We start from the raw sequence: 20,422 nt of genomic DNA on the forward strand, positions 1-20,422 counted from the left end.
ACCACTGCAAACTTCATACCTATTCATTTCCACGATTGTACTTTAATTTACGTTGCACTGAAATAATAAAATTTTAAAATCGCAAAAATACATGAAAAGAAACGCTCTCGTCATACTTTATCAACTATGCGATTGGTGATTTTTCCGTTTCAATCCCCGTTTCATGCAAAAAAGTAAAATCGCTCGTTTCTCTTTAATTTCAGCAGTCTGTAAAGAGACGACCAACACAGCAAATCCATTTGAAGCGACAAATGCATAGTGGCATTGAAAAAAAGTAGCATATGAAATTAGAAAAGAAAGGGCATTGACAACAAAATGCCGTAGAAAGTCAAACTGAATAAAATGCGCTCTATTAAAAAATCGAGATATTCTGGGCCACAAGTCCAAATTGGACGCAAGGAAAATTAAAATTCTAGTTACATCTTCACATGTACAGTGGCGGAAAAAATTAACGCAAAGCTCGTTGGCGTCTGAGAGCGGCCAGTTCAGGAACTACTTGTCTACCAAAATTTTGCCCTCGTAATGCTCTCATACAACCGGGAGTTTTAAAAGCAATATATCCCTTATACCGGGGAAATAATCATACCCGTCGCATTATCACAAGGCGCAAAAGATCCAGCTACGAATTCTTCGCCATATTCTCCGAAGTATGCTTCGCCCTCGACTCACCTACAATGGAATTCACTCTCGTCGGGACATAGTGGACACAGCCGACATATTGGGCATTGGGACTGCCCTAACACCCAATCGTTCGGGTGGTGTAGTGGGTAAAGGCTTCATGCTTCGAATCAGGGGTTCCACGGATCAAGTCCCAGTGACGGATGACTTGATGCTGCTCACAAACACACTGTAAATATTTTTCTGATCTTAAAACTTCGCAATATCTATCAATAGGTCCATAGGACGTTGCATGGCTATTGAATTCTTACGCGCTTATTTATTTGTTGAAATTCAACCACCATATTGCATAACCATTTGGGCAGTTGACTGTGGAGTGAATTTTGACTACCATTTCCGCGTCGTCCAGCACCGCTTCAAGGCCCCTAACCATTCGCTGCATGTGTGATGTGTCACGGCCTGCTACTCCTCCCCTTCAAGGGAAAACTCCTATAGAGTTCCTCAAAACAGAATGAAAGCACTTTTTTGAGCCACCTCCGAGAAATCAGTTGTTTGTTTTCAGTTCAGTATTGCAATGCTTTGCTCAATATTCTACGCCCAATAAGTTTCCCGAGGATTATATTGGAACAACTTGTAACATACTGCAATTGAAAAGAAATGCGAAGCCGAATTGATTTAGGTAACGCAATATGTTATGGCCATTTTAAGGTTCAATAATTTCTTTCATGTAGTTATCCAAAGAAATTGATTAATTTGTTCAGTAAACGATTTCTTTCATAGTGAAATGAGAGGAGTAAATAGAGCTTTTTGAACTTCATAATGTCTTTAAAACTTGATTTTTAATCTCAATGATGATCCATATGAACGCGTATTTGATTAACAACATCAACTAAAAATTAGATCTTTATTAAAATAGATGTATCTGAACTAAGCGTTATATGTTTTTAAATTTTATAAACTGACATAAAATGAGAATCAGAAAAGTATTATAATTTTCACTTATTGAAAAGTTATTTAGGAAACTGGAGATAATACTGAAATTTGAATGGTTGGAAAGGAACGTAAAGGAATTTAATTGTATTTAGTTAATAGAAGGGAATGAATTTTATCTAGAATTTGTTTCCGTGGTAATTGAATTATGGTTAATATTTCCTTGCTACAAGTTGATACATTTCATGGACTGATATATTTTTCCTTGTGAATTTCTCGTTCAGGCATAATCAATCAATTGATTCTCGAATTTATTTCTTCTAAATCCAGTGAATATTACTTTTGTTCAAATCCGATCTTTGATGCTAGTTTTCTTTATCAATTCCTGCATAATTCCCCTCTTCTCTGAAACACAAATGCTTTACCTTGCAGTCATTTACCGGTCTACTCCGTTTATGTGTCCGAATCCTTTTCCGCAAAATATTTAATGTCCACAATTAAACTCATTTACTTTTCTTTTGCTACGTAGACTGTTTCAGAAGTCCATCTTTGATGCACATTTCAATTATGCAACAATCATGGGAGTAAATCCTTCGTAAGAAAGTGAAAAGAAAACGCCTGCTGTATATGAGGTAAATTTTTTGTAATCATTATGTGGCTTATTGGAAATATATTTTTTGCTAAGACAATGGGAAAATTCGACCACACACTATAATTCACGGGATGGTCAAAAAAACTCTATCGCTCCTCTTCAATGAATAGAGAATACTGGAAATTCGGCCATAAAATGAAGATGTAACAATGAATGGTAATTCATGTGATTACAAGAATAAAATTTCTTCATTGATAGGTGAAGGTAATGAAAAATTATTTTTATTTTTAAATAGTTAGTTTGTAAATTAACATTAATGTCTTACAACCGCCTTTCTGACGCGAAATTACCTCGAATAATTCATTGTGAGATTTACTCTATTCCTTAACCTATGTTGAGAGCTAAAAGTAATCACAAGTTCGAAGTAGGGAATAAATAAATAGCTGAAAACGGGGACAGTCCAATATTTCTATGATTTCGAAATAACATTAGTTCCATAATAATGATAAAATATTTTTTTAATGTATGCGTAATGCTCATTTTGTTGAAAAATTTAAGGGTAAGTCTAACCTCTGTTAACTTAACCATTTGCTCAATGTTTCTGATGAAATACATGCGCAGACGCCAAAAATTACCCGATTGAGAACTACTGAGTTTGGGCGGCTTGATGTTCTTCCTTCGCTCAGCTCTGCAGAACTTCCGAGGAATTTTCCCTTGAAATGAGGGAGGAGTAGCAGGCCGTGACACATCACACATGCAGCAAATGGTTAGGGGCCTTGAAGCGGTGCTGGACGACGCGGAAATGGTAGTCAAAATTCACTCCACAGTCAACTGCCCAAATGGTTATGCAATATGGTGGTTGAATTTCAACAAATAAATAAGCGCGTAAGAATTCAATAGCCATGCAACGTCCTATGGACCTATTGATAGATATTGCGAAGTTTTAAGATCAGAAAAATATTTACAGCGTGTTTGTGAGCAGCATCAAGTCATCCGTCACTGGGGCTCGATCCGTGGAACCCCTGATTCGAAGCATGAAGCCTTTACCCACTACACCACCCGAACGATTGGGTGTTAGGGCAGTCTCAATGCCCAATATGTCGGCTGTGTCCACTATGTCCCGACGAGAGTGGATTCCATTGTAGGTGAGTCGAGGGCGAAGCATACTTCGGAGAATATGGCGAAGAATTCGTAGCTGGATCTTTTGCGCCTTGTGATAATGCGACGGGTATGATTATTTCCCCGGTATAAGGGATATATTGCTTTTAAAACTCCCGGTTGTATGAGAGCATTACGAGGGCAAAATTTTGGTAGACAAGTAGTTCCTGAACTGGCCGCTCTCAGACGCCAACGAGCTTTGCGTTAATTTTTTCCGCCACTGTACTAGAATATTTATGATTCACACGAATGATGCTTGGTACTGCATTTACATTGGTGAGTCTTCTACAGCAAGCGTTAGACAGGGTAGGCTATGCCAACTGAACTGTTCCTGATTGACTTTCATGAGTCATGATAAGTTTTGACCTTGCTTAATCATTTATAATACGAAGAAAACAATTGTTTTTGTACAAATATAGAGCATATAATAGAGCGAAAAGAAAATCGGTAATTAAGTGCAAGCCTTCTTACTGCTTTAATTTCCGTGACGGAGGTCCGCAATACCCTCACATTTCAAAGCACTGATTGCTTTTCATATTTTAGCAGATGAGATAAATTAGCGGTATGATAACTTTTTTGCGAATTTAATCTAAGTTTTCTACCAGTTAAGGTGGAGTGTTTTGCAGAAACCTGTCTTCCCCCTGTCTTCCCTCCCAACTTTGACTTTCTTCTTCCATTCGGGGTAAGACCCATTCATTTTTTCCATTTTCCAAGTTCCCATTCTGTCTCTCGCTTACCCCACAATCTCACCCCGAACACGGTTTTTAACTTCCCCTCTCCGTTCAGTATTCCCCTGCCATGAAACTTACGTTACAGCTATCATCATTTTACATTAAATTCGAGTGAACCTATCCGTTAATATTTCTTGTACAAATTCATTATTCATCTCTAAAGTATTATGTAATTACTGCGTACTGGACATTCAAACAATTCGAGAAGAGAGCTTGGTGATCCTAACCATCGTTCTGGCCATCTCTCAACAAGTGAGATGAATAACTTTCAACAAAAATACTTAGTATAGGAGTGGGTGAGAAGCCAAGGGGAACAAATGATTTCTTTTTTAAACAGAGTTATGTGCAGATATCACGCAAAGAAAACAAACGAGTTGAACTATATATTTAGTAGTGTATTTGATTTTCTACTCGATGCCAGCCCAGAATATACACTCACTCGAATCCCTTGGCATCCAAGTTTTAGTGCATTTCTTTTAAAAATTAACTTTACCAAACTTCGACAAGAAATAAATCACTTGTACCCCTTGGCTTCTCACCCCGTCATATAAAAATACTGTCAGCACATGGTTTCAGGGAAAATTATAACGGTTAATTTAAATCCATATGCATGGATTATTGAGAGTACGTACTTAAACAAGGCGGACTGTACAAATCCCGCTCCAGATGTACTTATTTTACCAAATCCGGTCCAATATTTGAGTAAATAATACGACCAATATAAAAAATAATAAAAAATAACCAATTGAAATTCTTTTGGCATCCGACCCCCAAGGTAATACCTTAGTAACAGTTTGTTACAAAAAATGTTGGTGATATACTATTTTTCAATCTCCTCTCTTTGTCTTTCACCAGTTTCATTTAAAAACAGCTCTCGAGAATGATGCGTAAGCATTGAAACCGGTCGTGTAAGATTAAAAAAGTGAGGAAAGTTACCACAGCCGCCTCAATTATTATTAGCCATGGAATTCTACACATTCAACTTGTCGACAGTCTGTCTGATTCGTTTAAAAACGTTGATCCAGAGAACGAGGTTATCTCTTACAAAATTACAAATATCTACACTCAGTAAGAACTTTTAAAGCGCTTCAAGAAACTAAATACAGACGAATAAATGGAATAACATGATTACTTAAACGACAAAATGAAAATAAATGTGACTTACCAGAGTAACGGAGTTGACAGACTATACAAAATGTCCCGAACCACTTGGAGATGATGTATGTCGAAATGTAGGACTGCTTCAGGCCGGAGGGAGGGCTGGAAATTCAAAGACGAGACGAGATATATAAGGTTGTGACAGCACTTGGTGAATCAACTGCTTCATCATTTCAATCACTTGCACAGATCTCTGCAATTGGTGTTCATTTCGTCCATTGTCACTTTAAGGGATAAATTCCTAACTTTGCCTGCTAAGTCACTAATCGCAGCACAGGAGTATATGTCGTTAAACAAAAGCTTAAATCACGACGATTTTAGGCCAAAATCGCAGTTTTCTGTAGCTCTACTTAACTTTTTCACCGGCTCGTAAAAAATAAAATAAAGGTTCGCAGTCGCAGCTGGAGTGTCGTGGCTTCAAAAGACCCTGGCTGCAGTCCCCAGCGCCCTCCACTACAAGGCCCGCGACTTGCCGCAGTAGGTTAAAACACACGCCGGTAACATTAGCGAGGAAGAATGTTGAATGGCATTCCTTGCCTTACTAGGATGTCTTTGAAAACCACAATACTACCGAATTCCGTCTCACACGATTGTCTGCGAGACATAGAGAAGTTGGCACAACACCCAAAGACACAAATATTAATATGAGTCATTCACCACGGGAAATATTCTAACGCACATACTTCGAGATGACAGCTGTCATAAACTCTCCCCACTAAGTCGATATCAGTCCTATTTTTCCAGATCCACTCTTCATTCCAGTTTAGGGGAAAATGGGAAGCTTAGGTGCAAAGTGACGTAGTATGGAAGGAGACACTTTGACGAGACAGTAACACAGAGTAGTGGTTGTCTCGCAATATTTAGTGTACGAGGCGATAGATAAGAGTGACGGTCAGAAGAAAGGAGCTGGCAGTGCTGCATAGAGATGCCACGGTCACTGTTGGCCGACAACAATACGCGAAGCGGCGAAAACTCACAGTGCGGTAATCTTAAAAAAAACCACGTTCCGGAGAAGTCAGACGGCGGGGAAAACACTCTACGTAGCAGAGTCACTGACTCGAGAGGATAAGTCAAAAATAATGCGGCAGCGGCAGAGGAATCGGTTTTCAAGCGGGCGCGTCCGACGCCCGGCCGGCGAGTGGCATCAGGTACTACGGCGGCGGAGGGTCGCTCGTCATCGGCGAATGCGTCTCCCTCGGCGGGGGATCGGGAGACACGTCCGAGTTCGACTTCAGAGGGTTGGTGGGAGGAGTGGAGTGAGTAGTAACGCGCGGCGGGAGCCGGTCGAGTGAACTGCCGAACTGCGAGGGAAATAGTGGTGAAGATAGGAGGGGGAGGGGAGTGGGGTGAGGGGGTTGCGACTGTCTACTCCCGGCGATGCGCGGCGCGGTGCGGGGAAGCGGTTCCCGGCCGCATGAGGGCCCAGCGCTCCCGTGGGGACGCCGCGCCGTGGGGCCCTCAGCCGAGGCGTAGGCCCAAAAGCACGCCGGAAGACTGTCACGGTATCTAAAGATTTGATCGTTGGATTTTTCTTCCTCATAGAATAATCCTCCAAGGCCGTTAGAACATTAATTGCGTAAGCTTGGTTTCGCTGATGGTAGGACCCGGCCGCCTATGTGACGGTGCGGGATTCCTCGTCCCTTCCCTTCCTTCCCTATCCCCTCCCAGGAGGCGTCGTCGGGCTCCTATCGCGGCGGCTCCTCCTTCCTTGTTCCTTCTAGTACTTGCCCTCCTGCGGGAAGAGGAAAAAAGCCCGCGCTTACAGTCCCTGCCGCAGAAGTGCAACCCGCGAGCCCCCCCTGGGTGTCTCGTTTCCACTGTCACGTGATACGAGAGGATAGAGCGTCGTTGGAACGCAATGGGGGGCCAAGAAATCGAATCGCTAGTGTAATCGCATAAGGAGGATGGGCTGCGGTGAGCAAGTTACGCAATCAAGCATTTGCCGATCCTACGTGCTCCAACTTCGTTATGTCGCGGGCGCCAACAGTTTTATCTCATTACATGTAATTGCGCCCTGCGGGTCAATGATAGTAACCACTGGCTGCTCCATTGAAGCACAACTCAATGACAAGAAGAGAAGTGTTGTTAACACAAAAGCGGCACGGGGCATCGTGTTGTAGTAATAGGCGAACATGTAACACACATACGTCTACTGTTATAAGGTCCACATATGATTCCACTACCCTTGAGATATGATTCCGATCCAGTACCAAGACACAATACAATATAGTTTTCCATACTTGGTTTAATTCTCACGTATGATCTACATAAATGAGCAAAATTGCAAGCCGATCACTAACTGAGTCTGAAATCTGAAGATGTATACATTGCTGCAGAAATAAAACAAATATACTTTCATTACTGTTGATTCACTTGAGTGGAACAAATTTACAGCACAGATTGGTTTGTAAATATTTAAACGAGCACAAATCACCGAAAATCATAGACTCCAGAGCTTCATAATTATATTGTGGAATGAAATTTTTTTACCGGCTGAATTCTTTGCGTTATAATTTTGCTGAAATAGAGTCAGAGTCGTTTGAAACTGATTTAGAAATATTCCTAAAGTGCAGCCGTAGCTTACCGCAAGGTAAAATTAGGCTCATAAAAGTTATGAATAATGTATGTAATATTAAATGAGCGAAAGTAATTTTAAATTTTAAAATTTTCCATTTAAAAATATTTATGGCATACTCTAGGAATTGTATTTATTTTGGGATGTAAAATTGAAAAAAATACTACATGTTCAAACAAGGCTGCCTTTATGTGAACACATGTGTTACTGATCATTGGCACACATCTTTGAGTACAGATTCTTCCGAAAATATTCTTATTTCAGTCCTTTTGTCACACCTAACACGAAAAGATTTATATCATCTCATTTCTTAATTAATGTTTACATTTTAAGGATATCGAATGCGATGATAGAAACTGATGTATGACACTCAAGCTGGAAAGAGATTAAACTCAATTTCCCTAAAGAAAACCTAGGGTCGGGATAACTTAGAACTTGTGAAATACGCTTCTGATTAAACTCAAATTCTTAAGATTCCTTTGCACGCTAAAATTAAATGTTTCCGTCCAATACGACCTGACTGTCATGGTTTAGATTGGCCGATAGTAGCATTAGGCGGGTTGGGAGGATCGGAATTCCAACTGCCAGCTGATCCACACCATGTGGCTACGGGGAAGGAATATTCGTCGGTAAAGAAAGATGGGAAGGGAAACAACGGAAGAGTGCGGCCAGCTAATAATGATTTTGCGGAGGCACATAATCTTGTGAAGAAGTTCGAAAGGGGGCCAAGCATAGATTTCAAACTTCGTTATACATTCAGATATCAAAACTTAACTGCCTTGTAGGAAGAAAAAAAACACTAAAATATGATTCGGAATGAAATTCTACAGTTTCATAGAACCTAAAATACTCCTTTTATTAAACAAAGGAACCTATAAATTAATAATTAAAAAATAAATCGTTCACTAATTGCATCCAGATGTCACACCGATGCAGAAAACCACCGGTTCATAAATGCCCTCGCCCGAGACCTTGACCTTCCTGACACAGCATCTGAATTACTTATCTTTCGGTAAAATTATAGGAATATATTAGAACATGGAACAGATATTGCTTTTTATCTTACAGGAGAAAATTATTTGCTTCCCTACTGTTCTCAAGAGTCTTCCACTCTGTGAGTTATGAAAGTGATGTGAGTGAGTGAGTGAGTGATGTTAAGAAAATCCCGAAGAAAATGAAATTTCCCGAGTGCATTTCCGATAATGGCAATCTATTCATTTACAGTTCTAAGCCGAGTTTGCAATGAGTCGTGATTAATACTGTCTACAAGTTTTCTCAGTTTTATTTTCACATCAACAAAAATGAAAGGAGAATACGTACCATTGCTGTGGCAGTGAAGAATTATCAAAAACATCGACGGATAACTTCTGTGGACTCAAATTGCAAATCTTTCTCTTTCGACTACTAAGAGCCGTACAAAATGTCCTAATTTATGACGCGCTTGGGATAGCAAGGACAGAGATAGCCTCTGGTCGAGAAAAGAGTGGCATGAGAAATAAAGCATTTTGTGGTAGAGAAACCATACTAAGCAATTATCTGGTTAAACCGCAAAAAATAACTTTGCCTCCACTGCTCAAGAAAGAAGTCCTTTAGGAGCAGCTGTTGAAGGCTCTGGATAAATATGGGAAAATGCCACAAATTAGTTCTGAGAAACTTAATACTGGGATTTTTGATGGCCCACAAATTTGACAGCTAGATAGAGTTCGTGAAGTTAATGAATGAGGCTGAGAAAAATGCTTGAAGATCGTCTGATGATACTGTACACAATTTTATGTTACAGAGGCAATTATTACATAAGGTTTGTACGCGTGATGATAAAAAATATTGGAAGCCTGACAGGCAATATGAGTATTAAGATTCACTATTAGCATAGCTTCATGAACTGCATTTTACAGAATTTTGCAAATACGAGTGAAGAATAAAGTGATAAATTTAATTAGGATATAAAAACTATGCAAGACTGCTACAAATGGCTATGAAGTACGCAAATGATGGCAGATTATTGTTCCAACCTTCCGAGATATAATTATGCCGAAGTCCTTCTTCAAAATATCGGGAACGAGGCTTCAGAAGTGGCTACTTACTCTTTTACAGGATGCTATTTTTTACAAGTGCAGTTGTAAATACGCGCTCCCGACATCTTAATGGAAAATGTATTTCTTCCATTCTACTGGAAAATATAAAAAATAATAAACTCATTGTAGATTTGTTTTGTATCTTATAGGCGCCCTTAACTCTGGTAACGTAAAACGCCGATTTTTTTGTCTCAAAAACTAAAGCTATCACGGAAAAACTAATTTTACATTTAGATTAAGGAGATCATTTATACAAAAAATAGACGTAAAAAAGTCCGGCACTAATCTCAGTTTACACGAGTGCTGTCTTTTACAAAAAACCTCTCTTTTCCAATTGTGGCTGCAACTGTGTTGCACTTAACAATAAGGTGGAACAATGTATTACTTGGTCAGACTGAATAAACTAACGTATGACTTACATTCCTCTGTGAATTTATTGATTCATCAATAGGGCCTTATCAGCTCTGTGAAGTTATTCATAAAATAATCACCTTCTCCTTTCAGTCGAGCAATCCTTTGTTCAATAGGGTGGTTTCCTATTATTTTTTATTGCCTAAATCGAAAGATTATTACTCCTGGAGTACGTATTTCACGCTTTCTATTTTTTGCTATTAAATGAAAAGTGAAAATTTCCAAGCGCACGAAAACGCGACGGGTAAGTATGAATGCTGAGAAAAGCTCCACGCGACGTCGTTCTGCTTCTCGCTGCCGCAAGTGAGGTGACCTTGGGGCGAGGCTCTTGAGTGCTGATACGACGCAGGATGATAGCAGGTAGCTGAGTACCATGCTACCAGGTTACTGAGTACCATGCTAGCTGGTAGCGCTTGGCTTAACCCTTTCGCTGCTGTTCAATCTCCGAAAACCTACTCCTCACATGCGGCGAAAATGTTAAAATGCGTTTCGTGGGCCCATGGAGCAGGTACTTCCAGGATGGGTGTGTACACCCTCCGAAGGGTCGCTAATCCGCGACCCAATCCTCGACCAGCTCACCCACGCAGGACCGTCTGCGTGGGTGCGGACAACGGGAAAATGGCTATTTTAGCAAAGTTAACAAAATCGTTATTTTTCATTGCAGAAACACGGTTCAAAGACGTGATTGATTGCTTGATTGGCAGAAGTGCGATGAAAACAATCATTTTTTGATGATCGGATTAACCGATTGATTTTCAAATTGCAGTCAGAGCGGTCACTTTTCGGGAGGGAGGCCCCCCGCTGGTAGGGTCGAGGAGACGGTTTTACGTGAGTGAGCTGGTCGAGGATTCCGGGTCCCGGATTAGCAACCCTTCGGAGTGCTTCGGCGAAAGTGCTGACCGCATGGAAGGGACGAAGAAAAAGTACGTCCACAGCAGTCTGCCGTGCGGACGTACTAGGTACGTCCAGAGCAGTGAAAGGGTTAAATAAGGATTATTAATATCTTATCAAACGAAGAAACTTTCCGACCAGCCAGTTTTTATAGGAGATTATTAAGACATGTTTCCTGAGCTCTGTGCCTCATGCATGCATTGGTAACTCCAGACGACGTGAAACTCCTATCCTCTCGTGTAGAAATAAGGTCCCTGTGACGTCACATGGAGTGGCATCGCATGGGCGCCAATCTGGTCTTTTTCAAATGAGGATTAAATTGACCATTGCCATTTGTCTAAACCGGTATTTCTAAAACCAAATAATTTGTTTTTTATGAATACACTAATGGGGGGTAAGACGCACGTCACCGGTTAAGGCTTAAGTTGATTCAGTACAACCAGTGCGAGGATGGTATTGATATGAAATAAATATGTATGGTTAGAAAAATGGAACTGTTCATGTATCCAACCTTTTTCCCTACGCGTTGGTACATTACGCCAAACAGACGATGTAATACGGTCAGAGGTGAGTTCTTCCGATGAAAAGCATTTATTTTTTATCATCTGGAGACTAAGTTGTGAAAACACCATATTTGTGGAGAGTGGGAAAAATCATGAGTCGTTACGCCAACAGTTGCGCTCAAATTTTATGACAGAAGAACATCATTAGATTGCGTCAGTGGCTGAGTATTCATTAACACAGTAATTAGCAACGAAAAAACATTATTGGAGCAATGACAATCTTATATCAGTGTTTCACGGGCAATAAATTCAACATTCGGAAACGGTCATCGAAATAAACATTATACGGTTGATATGCTTATTGCTGTGCATTTTAATGAAATTGTGAAAAATGTACCTCATCAATTTCATGGCTCTGTCTTAAGAATAAATATTTCTGGAAATCCTTGTGAAATGTCAGTGAATAAAAATATTTAGCAATCTAACAGAAACAAACAATTATAAGGTATGATCCCTAATTCGCCAATTACGAGCACTAAAATATATTGATGATAAAAAATGACATAAAAGATGCGCACACTTGAGGTTTTCAGGGACTGATGCGAAAATACATTGCCAACTTTTTTTACACGACAACCGATCAATCAAACATGAACGAATATTAGCATTGGAAAGGCAGCGCAACAAGAGCAACAGCCAAGGTATGATGCAGAGTGTTAGAATGGCGTGAGGGATAGAATGTTCTAATACCAAGCGAATGAGATTGATACCCTAAACGATTCGCTATTTTGTTTATTTTATTCAAATCCACTGTGTCTCGAGTACAATCTACCGATTTGATCGATAGATTTTTCTTCCTTATAGGAAAATCTACTAAAATTGGTAGCATATTAATTGCGTATTGCTTGGTTTCGTTAGTGGTAGGACCTGCCCGCCTTTGTGACGGTGCAGGATTCCTCGTCCCTTCCTTCCTTCCCCGTCCTTTCCTTGGAGGCGTCGTCGGGCTCCTATCGCGGCGGCGCCTCCTTTTCTTGTTCCCTCTCGTCCTTCCCCTTCTGGGGGCAGAGGAAAAAAGCTAATCGCTTATAGTCCTTGCCTCAGGAGTGTATCCCGCGAACCCGGCCCAAGGGTTTAGTTACCATTGTGTCTCGAGTACAATCTAACGATTTGATCGTTGGATTATTCTTCCTCATAGAATAATCCCCCAAGGTCGTTAGAACATTAATAGCTTATGCTTGGTTTCGCTGATGGTAGGACCCGCCCGCCTTGTGACGGTGCGGGATTCCTCGTCCCCTCCCTTCCTTTCCTATCCCCTCCCAGGAGGCGTCGTCGGGCTCCTATCGCGGCGGCGCACAGTGGTCGGAAATCGAAAAACGCCGGACAAAAGTCCGAAATGGCTTTTTTTGAGGTAGACAATTGAAATTTGGCGCAAATACGGGGAAATAGTTGCTGATTTTGAAATAGAAAGTCATTTTTATTAAGTCTCAGCCGTTATGGAGTTACGGAGGCTTAAACATAACGAAATTTCGAAAAACTTGCCATTTATCATTTTTCTTCGAAAATGTAAAATGTTACGCTGATGGTAGAGCAGTGGATGGATTTTCATGAAATTTTAAACATGTTCATCTGTCATTATAGTTTCTTGCCAGTACTTTGCATAAGTTTCAGACATTTTTGTTGATATTTGTGTGCTGTAATGTATCAAAATGGCGGAAGCTTTTTTCAAGCAAAATTTCACTTAAAGCAGTCATTATCTTTTTTATAAGAAATATGTATGTCGAGATATTTCGCAATAATACTAAGAAAACATATTTAAACGTTTGTCTGCAAAAGGTTTGGGAAAAAGTTTGCGGACCTGAGAGAAAATTCGAATTTTCGACCGCGCGTCGCGGTCCGGCTCCACGCGGCGGACCCCGGTAATATCGATTGCGTGTGATGGTTGAAGTTGTTTGCACCTAAATTCCTCAAATTTGCCTTTTTCAAGCAAAAAACACTTTTGTGGATTCCCTAAGGTTCTATATCGAAGATATTTTGAAAGCAGTAATGGTCATTAGGACATAAAATGGCGGAAATTTTGTTAGGCAAAAGTTAACATAAAGGAGTCATTATCTCTGGTTTTAGAAAAATGTATATCATGATTTTTTGTCAGGGTATTAAGTAAAAATAATTATAAAGTATTCTGCAAAAATCTGTGGAAAAAGTTTGCGACCCTGAGAAAAAATTCCAATTTTCGATCGCGTTTCGCGGCCCGGCTCGGCTCAGCGCGACCTCGAAACTCCGACTCCCCGCACTGACGAATTTCTGAAGACCTTAATCGGTCGCCGTTTCATCGCATTGATTAATAAATTAATAATTTAAGCCATTTATTAATTTACTGCATTTTAGATTGGAATTGGCCTTACTTTTCTGTTTATCATTGTTAATAGCAAATTGAATGCTACTGATTAACCCCTAAAATTCAATTTATCCAATCCATCAATCAGTTCTTTTATGTAATCTCTCTCTGCTTTCGCAACTTCTAGTCTCTTTTAGCCACTGAAGGCGAATAGGTCGGCAAAATCTCATAGAAGATGGCCGAGGATTCGCCCATAATATCTCACCTGGAATATTAAAAGTAGGTACTAAAAATTCCTGTAATGATTCCAATTAGATAAATTACAGATAAAATAGACACGTGAATCTCATTCCTGTATTGTCATCTAGTAACCTAAGTGGCACCAGGGAGCTCATAAATAAATACTCATCTGATGAGTCAGATAGTTCCCACAATTGCTTATATTGGGCATGGCCCGAACTGCCATCAAATCCATATTTGCACACTAGTGTGCAATCTACTTCATCATATGAGGTTTCAGCAGTTGAAACGTATGACAGAATTCGCGAAGCTGTGTGATTTAAGAGAGTTTGAAGACTCACTTCGCACATGTTTTCAGTTACCCTGATTCCTTCGGAGTATGCCATACTTTTCGCGTTTAGGACTCTATCGTAGCTTGGATAAAGCTTGTGTCTATACTTTTGAGCCGAGCGTCTCAGTGTATTGTACTGACTCTTCGTTAGCTCAGTTGTAATAACGAGAGACACAGCTTCTTCAGGGGTCATTTCCCTCTGGGGATTATCCCTTTTTCTCCATTTAGACAAAACTCTTCTCGCCCTACTAGGAGTGGTTGTCGTTACCTCGGAATGTAGTTCGGCGGCCGCAATATCTCCTTCCTCCCTTAAACTAAGAGAGGTTGCCAATGCGAGCTCCGCAGCAGAGGAAGACATTTTAATATTTTGGACCTTACGTCTTTTTGATCTCTCCGAGGAAACACTAAAATCTATTTCCGGCCTTCCCAGTGAACTAAGGAAGTAATTATTTAAAAGTAAATAACCCAAGAATAAAAATATTATGTCGTTCAATGAAAAAGGAAGGTTTTCACCGGATGGCACTTACTAGTCTCAGCAGAAGTGCTAGTCAAATACTGACGCACGGTGTCAGGAAAGTTCATCGACTCCATGAGCCATGCGTTATTTCGCTTTAAAAATGTATTTTTATTCCGAGAACTTCTATTCCACCTTTGCAAGTAGGGCAACAAAGAGCTTATTCTGACAAATTCACGAAGACTTCTAATAGCGTCATCAAATTGACCTAAATCAAATCTTCGCACAAGAAAATCCACCAAATATTCCATTTTTTCAGTAGGTGATTTGAACTTTATGCCCATCAATGTATTATGGAGATCAAGCCGCGAGATAAAATTGGAAGACATATCCAATCAGGACTGAAAAACTTGTCTAAGGTCTGAAAATTAATGTAATAGAATGAATCTACCCATTCCACAAATTGTTCAACAACGATAGGCTACATAACGCCAGAAAGTAGGGGCGAAAAATCGGTATTGAAGAAAGTTTGTAAAAAATAGTTCAAGGGACGTAAGAAAACTGGGACGAAAAAGCACGAATGACTAACACCAGGCAAAAACACATGGACAGATATCTTACCTCGAATAAGGTGTGGATTGCTGAGGAAAAAAACACTGATGTAAACCTTCGAAAAAAACTCGGTAAGGATTCCTATCACTCACACTCAATATCGCGAGTAAAAAAATATTTTATCAGAACAGATTTCTCCCAATTCACTTCACCACATCACTTCACCACAAATGCCAAGATAGAACTACTGCTCAACATGCATTTTCTATAGGATAGGGATGGTCCACCCAGGGAAAACCCATTGTAACTGTTAAAGGGTGCGCGGTGTCATAAAAACTCCCTCAGGGACCGAGTCGCATGGTGCTATGAAGGCGGAGGGATTTGGCGGCTTGCAGTTTGAAAATGCAAAGAGAGTGGAAAGGGAAAACAGCCAACCCCACACCCTTCCACAAAAGAGTGTATGAGGAACAAAACGCCCTCATGTGCACTCAGGAATTGAAGGAGTTCATAATTACTCGGAAAATTCCGTGGAGTAACCGAAGAAAGGCATATTCATCACAGTTAGGCATCACAGTCTACAAACACATGCGCTGGATAAAGTATCCCTCTATGATAATAAATATATGACATTTGGTTATCATTGACAGCATGGATGTCTTGAGTAAGGCGAATACAGGACATTAAGGTCCTCAGAAATTCGTCGGTGCGGGGAGTCGGAGTTTCGAGGTCGCGCTGAGCCGAGCCGGGCCGCGAAACGCGATCGAAAATTGGAATTTTTTCTCAGGGTCGCAAACTTTTTCCACAGATTTTTGCAGAATACTTTATAATTATTTTTACTTAATACCCTGACAAAAAATCATGAAATACATTTTTCTAAAACCAGAGATAATGACTCCTTTATGTTAACTTTTGCCTAACAAAATTTCCGCCATTTTATGACCTAATGACCAATACTGCTTTCAAAATATCTTCGATATAGAACCTTAGGGAATCCACAAAAGTGTTTTTTGCTTGAAAAAGGCAAATTTGAGGAATTTAGGTTCAAACAACTTCAACCATCACACGCAATCGATATTACCGGGGTCCGCCGCGTGGAGCCGGACCGCGACGCGCGGTCGAAAATTCGAATTTTCTCTCAGGTCCGCAAACTTTTTCCCAAACCTTTTGCAGACAAACGTTTAAATATGTTTTCTTAGTATTATTGTGAAATATCTCGACATACATATTTCTTATAAAAATGATAATGACTGCTTTAAGTGAAATTTTGCTTGAAAAAAGCTTCCGCCATTTTGATACATTACAGCACACAAATATCAACAAAAATGTCTGAAACTTATGCAAAGTACTGGCAAGAAACTATAATGACAGATGAACATGTTTAAAATTTCATGAAAATCCATCCACTGCTCTACCATCTGCGTAACTTTTTACATTTTCGAAGAAAAATGATAAATGGCAAGTTTTTCGAAATTTCGTTATGTTTAACCCTCATATGGATTTACAAAATTAGTTACGTCGTTGGATTCTCGGCGCCGCAGCGGCGCCGCGTCATTTTTTCCTATTATCTTTCAAAGTTAGCCTGAATTTACAAGTTTTTTGATTGATAATGGTAAATACATCTATTATCTTTATTTCTTACCGTGTTTTGCTAGATTTAAACCCTTATTGTTGAAGTAATAACAAAAAAAATTGAACGCTGCATTCTTTTCCATTTCTTGCCGTAATGCTCTTTATTTCAGTTCCCTTTGTATGTTATTTTTGAGTGAAAGTTTTAATTTCGTGAGTAATTGTTGTTTGAAATATTTTTCTGATATGCAGAGCTCGGCAAACTCCGCTTTTTAATGTTTATATTGTTTATAATTTTATGTATCTAAATGCTAAAAATGATGACCAAATAAAATTCGTTTATGCCCATATGACATAATTTTGCTTCAATGCGTCCACCCATATGTTATATCTTTGTAGTGTATATAGAAGGATAAGTTATTAAGCGTTAATAATGGAACAGATGTAGGTTAAGTGTGAAGAGACGAGTGTAACTTTCGTGATTTTTACAAGATTCTGGCGATCAAGACAAATCTTACGAATATTCTGGGAGCTTATGTCCTGAAATTAAAAAAATCAAGTCTTATGGCTTTTGAAATATAAATAATACGGGATGATAAGCGGCGTGTCAAAGAACTCAACGCTTCTTTGGAGATGGAGCTAGAAGAGTCGGTACTCTTTTCCTACCACGGAGCCCCATTCCCCCACTGGGGACGTGTAGCCCAAGCGAAAGGTTTCCTTAGATATGGACGGGTAAATGTTTTGCGTGGGAGTGCATAAGATTAGGTTTTACTCCTGGATTGGTGGGAAGTCCAAAAATAAATTCTTAGAAGTATGTGTTATTGGTGGTAGAGGGGAATGAGCGGCTGCCTTTTTTTCGTCCAAATCTGCGTGAGAAACTGATGATAATATGCTCTGGGGTGACAAAAATACCCTCACTTTGGAAGGACTTCCCTTACATTTTCTTTCCGTTTCCTTTCTTAGCGTTTCACTGACCCAAACATTGAGACTCTCCATACTTTCCCACTAAGCTCCCTTATTCTTCATTCACCACCTTCTTACCCCCTCCCACAAAACTTGATTGAACTTCTCACCACCCTAATGACCCACCGAGCTGGACCTTCTTGGAATGAAGGGAGGGCCACCGCGGGGCGTTTTGACAAGGCTTTTGTTCCCTGTCCTTCATGCAGCGTTGGAAGGATGAAGAAAAAGCAGGCTTTTGTATCTAATTGCCTCCTTGCACTCCCAACCTTTTTTGCGATAAGGATTTTCTACTCCTACCTGTCCTAACGATCTGGGTATTCCCCGATCCTTGGCAGTCTACACACTACTGCCCCTTCACCTCAAAACAACCTCCTGGCATTCCTTCTCCTTTCTCCTTCTCACTCATCCCTTTACGTTAGTAACACCCCCAATGCATAAAACATCTGTACATTTCAGTACACATAGAAACGAGATATATGTTTACAAATTTTCACCTCATGGTAAATTGTCTTTTCATCTATTCATAATGAAACGATTTTTACCATGTAAAGTCTAAACTCATCGTCAGGAAAGAGAAATTATTTTCTATCACGAAATTAGTTGGGTAGTTATCTTGATTTCACCTCAATGGTAAACTGTCACGTCATCAGTAGCTATATAAACGCCAGCAATTTTGTATAGACTATCGTAGCCGCAAAGGGATTTTTTTCGAATGAAAGGTACAAGACATATAACAATAACTGTGCGATGTGTTCTTCACGGTAGTCGGGGAAACTTCTGAATCTCCTGGCAAGTTACAGTTACTCATTCAGCGAGAAATATTCACACAACGGTGAGGAAGCATTATTCTACGAATTCGGATAATGCATTGTGTTAAATTTTTCTTAGAATTGCTGCTTGGAGTAATTCTAAACAGAGTCACTCTAGTATTTACCCAAAGCTGACTATCACCACGGCAGTAACGTGGACGCGGAGCGGAGAAGGTGCCCAAGCAAAACTAAGTCGGAAGCCATGGAAAAACAACTTTGAATAGCCATGAGTTTCTATGAATAATTCTCGCAAAAAGATGAAGTTTTGTCAATGAACAATATAACGAAGCAAACGTAATGATTCTTAGCTAAAAGAGAAAGCACAATTGGTATTGTAATATTTTCCTTTTGTTAAACAATTTCACTTGGTTTATAAGTTAAAAATTAAATAATAGGATTAAAATAGATTATAGCATTTCATATGAAACATTATTGCTTTGACATTAGCGTTGAAAGTGCAGACCCTGACGTAACGATGAGGAAATTCTCGGTCCAAGCAAAACTAAGTCGGCGGCCCATGAGAAAAAAAACTTTGACTAGCCATAAGTTTTTATGAATAATTTTGTAAAAAGATGAAGTTTTGTCAATGAACATCATATTGAGGCAAATATTTTGATTTTTAGCTGTAATAGAAAGCAAAATAGGTATGGTAAAATTTTCCTTTTGTTTAACAATTTCATTTTGTTTATAATGTTTAAAAATATAAATAATATGATAATAAATATATTATAGCATTTCATACGAAACATAAATGATTTGACATTAACATTGGGAGTGCAGTCAATGACGTAGCGACGAGGAAATACTGAGCGCCGCAGCGGCGCCGAAAATCCAACGACGTAACTTTTTCCATTAGAGGCCAATAAAATGTAAACTATCGACACTATGCTAACAAAATTTTATACGTAGACGAAGAAGGCAGAACAAATAGACTACTGAAAATTTCAGAATGATCCATTGGAATGGAAAATTTTTACACCACTTTTAAAACCACGAGCGCCGCTAAGGCGCAGAGAATCCATATGAGGGTTAAGCCTCCGTAACTCCATAACGGCTGAGACTTAATAAAAATGACTTTCTATTTCAAAATCAGCAACTATTTCCCCGTATTTGCGCCAAATTTCAATTGTCTACCTCAAAAAAAGCCATTTCGGACTTTTGTCCGGCGTTTTTCGATTTCCGACCACTGTGCGGCGCTTCCTTCCTTGTCCTTCCTGTCCTTCCCCTCCTTTGGGCAGAGGAAAAAAGCTAGCGCTTAGAATCCCTGCCTTAGGAGTGTAACCCGCGAGCCCGTCCTTGGTGTCTCGTTCCCACAGTATCTCTAGTACATCTAAGGATTTGATCGCTGGATCATTATACCTCATAGAACGGTCCTTCAAGGTCGTTAGAACATTAATGCTTATGCTTGGTTTCGCTATTAAGTGGGCCTTCTTCGCTTCTATAGCGTTGAAGTGTTTTCCCCGTCCCGTCCCTTCCGCACCTTTCCCTTCCCAGAGGCGTCGTCGGGCTCCTATCGCGGTGGCGCTTCTT

General features: G+C 39.8%; 1 long non-coding RNA gene across 1 annotated transcript in view; it reads right to left on the minus strand.

Moving 5' to 3' along the window:
- Positions 1 to 20,422, minus strand: part of LOC124161937 — a 65,786-nt gene that overhangs the window by 31,689 nt on the left and 13,675 nt on the right. Inside the window, exon 3 of the long non-coding RNA XR_006865447.1 lies at positions 5,195 to 5,289. This is a non-coding gene — a long non-coding RNA (uncharacterized LOC124161937). The remainder of the gene's footprint in view (positions 1 to 5,194; positions 5,290 to 20,422) is intronic.

This window comes from Ischnura elegans, chromosome 7, assembly GCF_921293095.1.
Source record: "Ischnura elegans chromosome 7, ioIscEleg1.1, whole genome shotgun sequence".
Classification (NCBI taxonomy): Eukaryota; Metazoa; Arthropoda; class Insecta; order Odonata; family Coenagrionidae; genus Ischnura; species Ischnura elegans.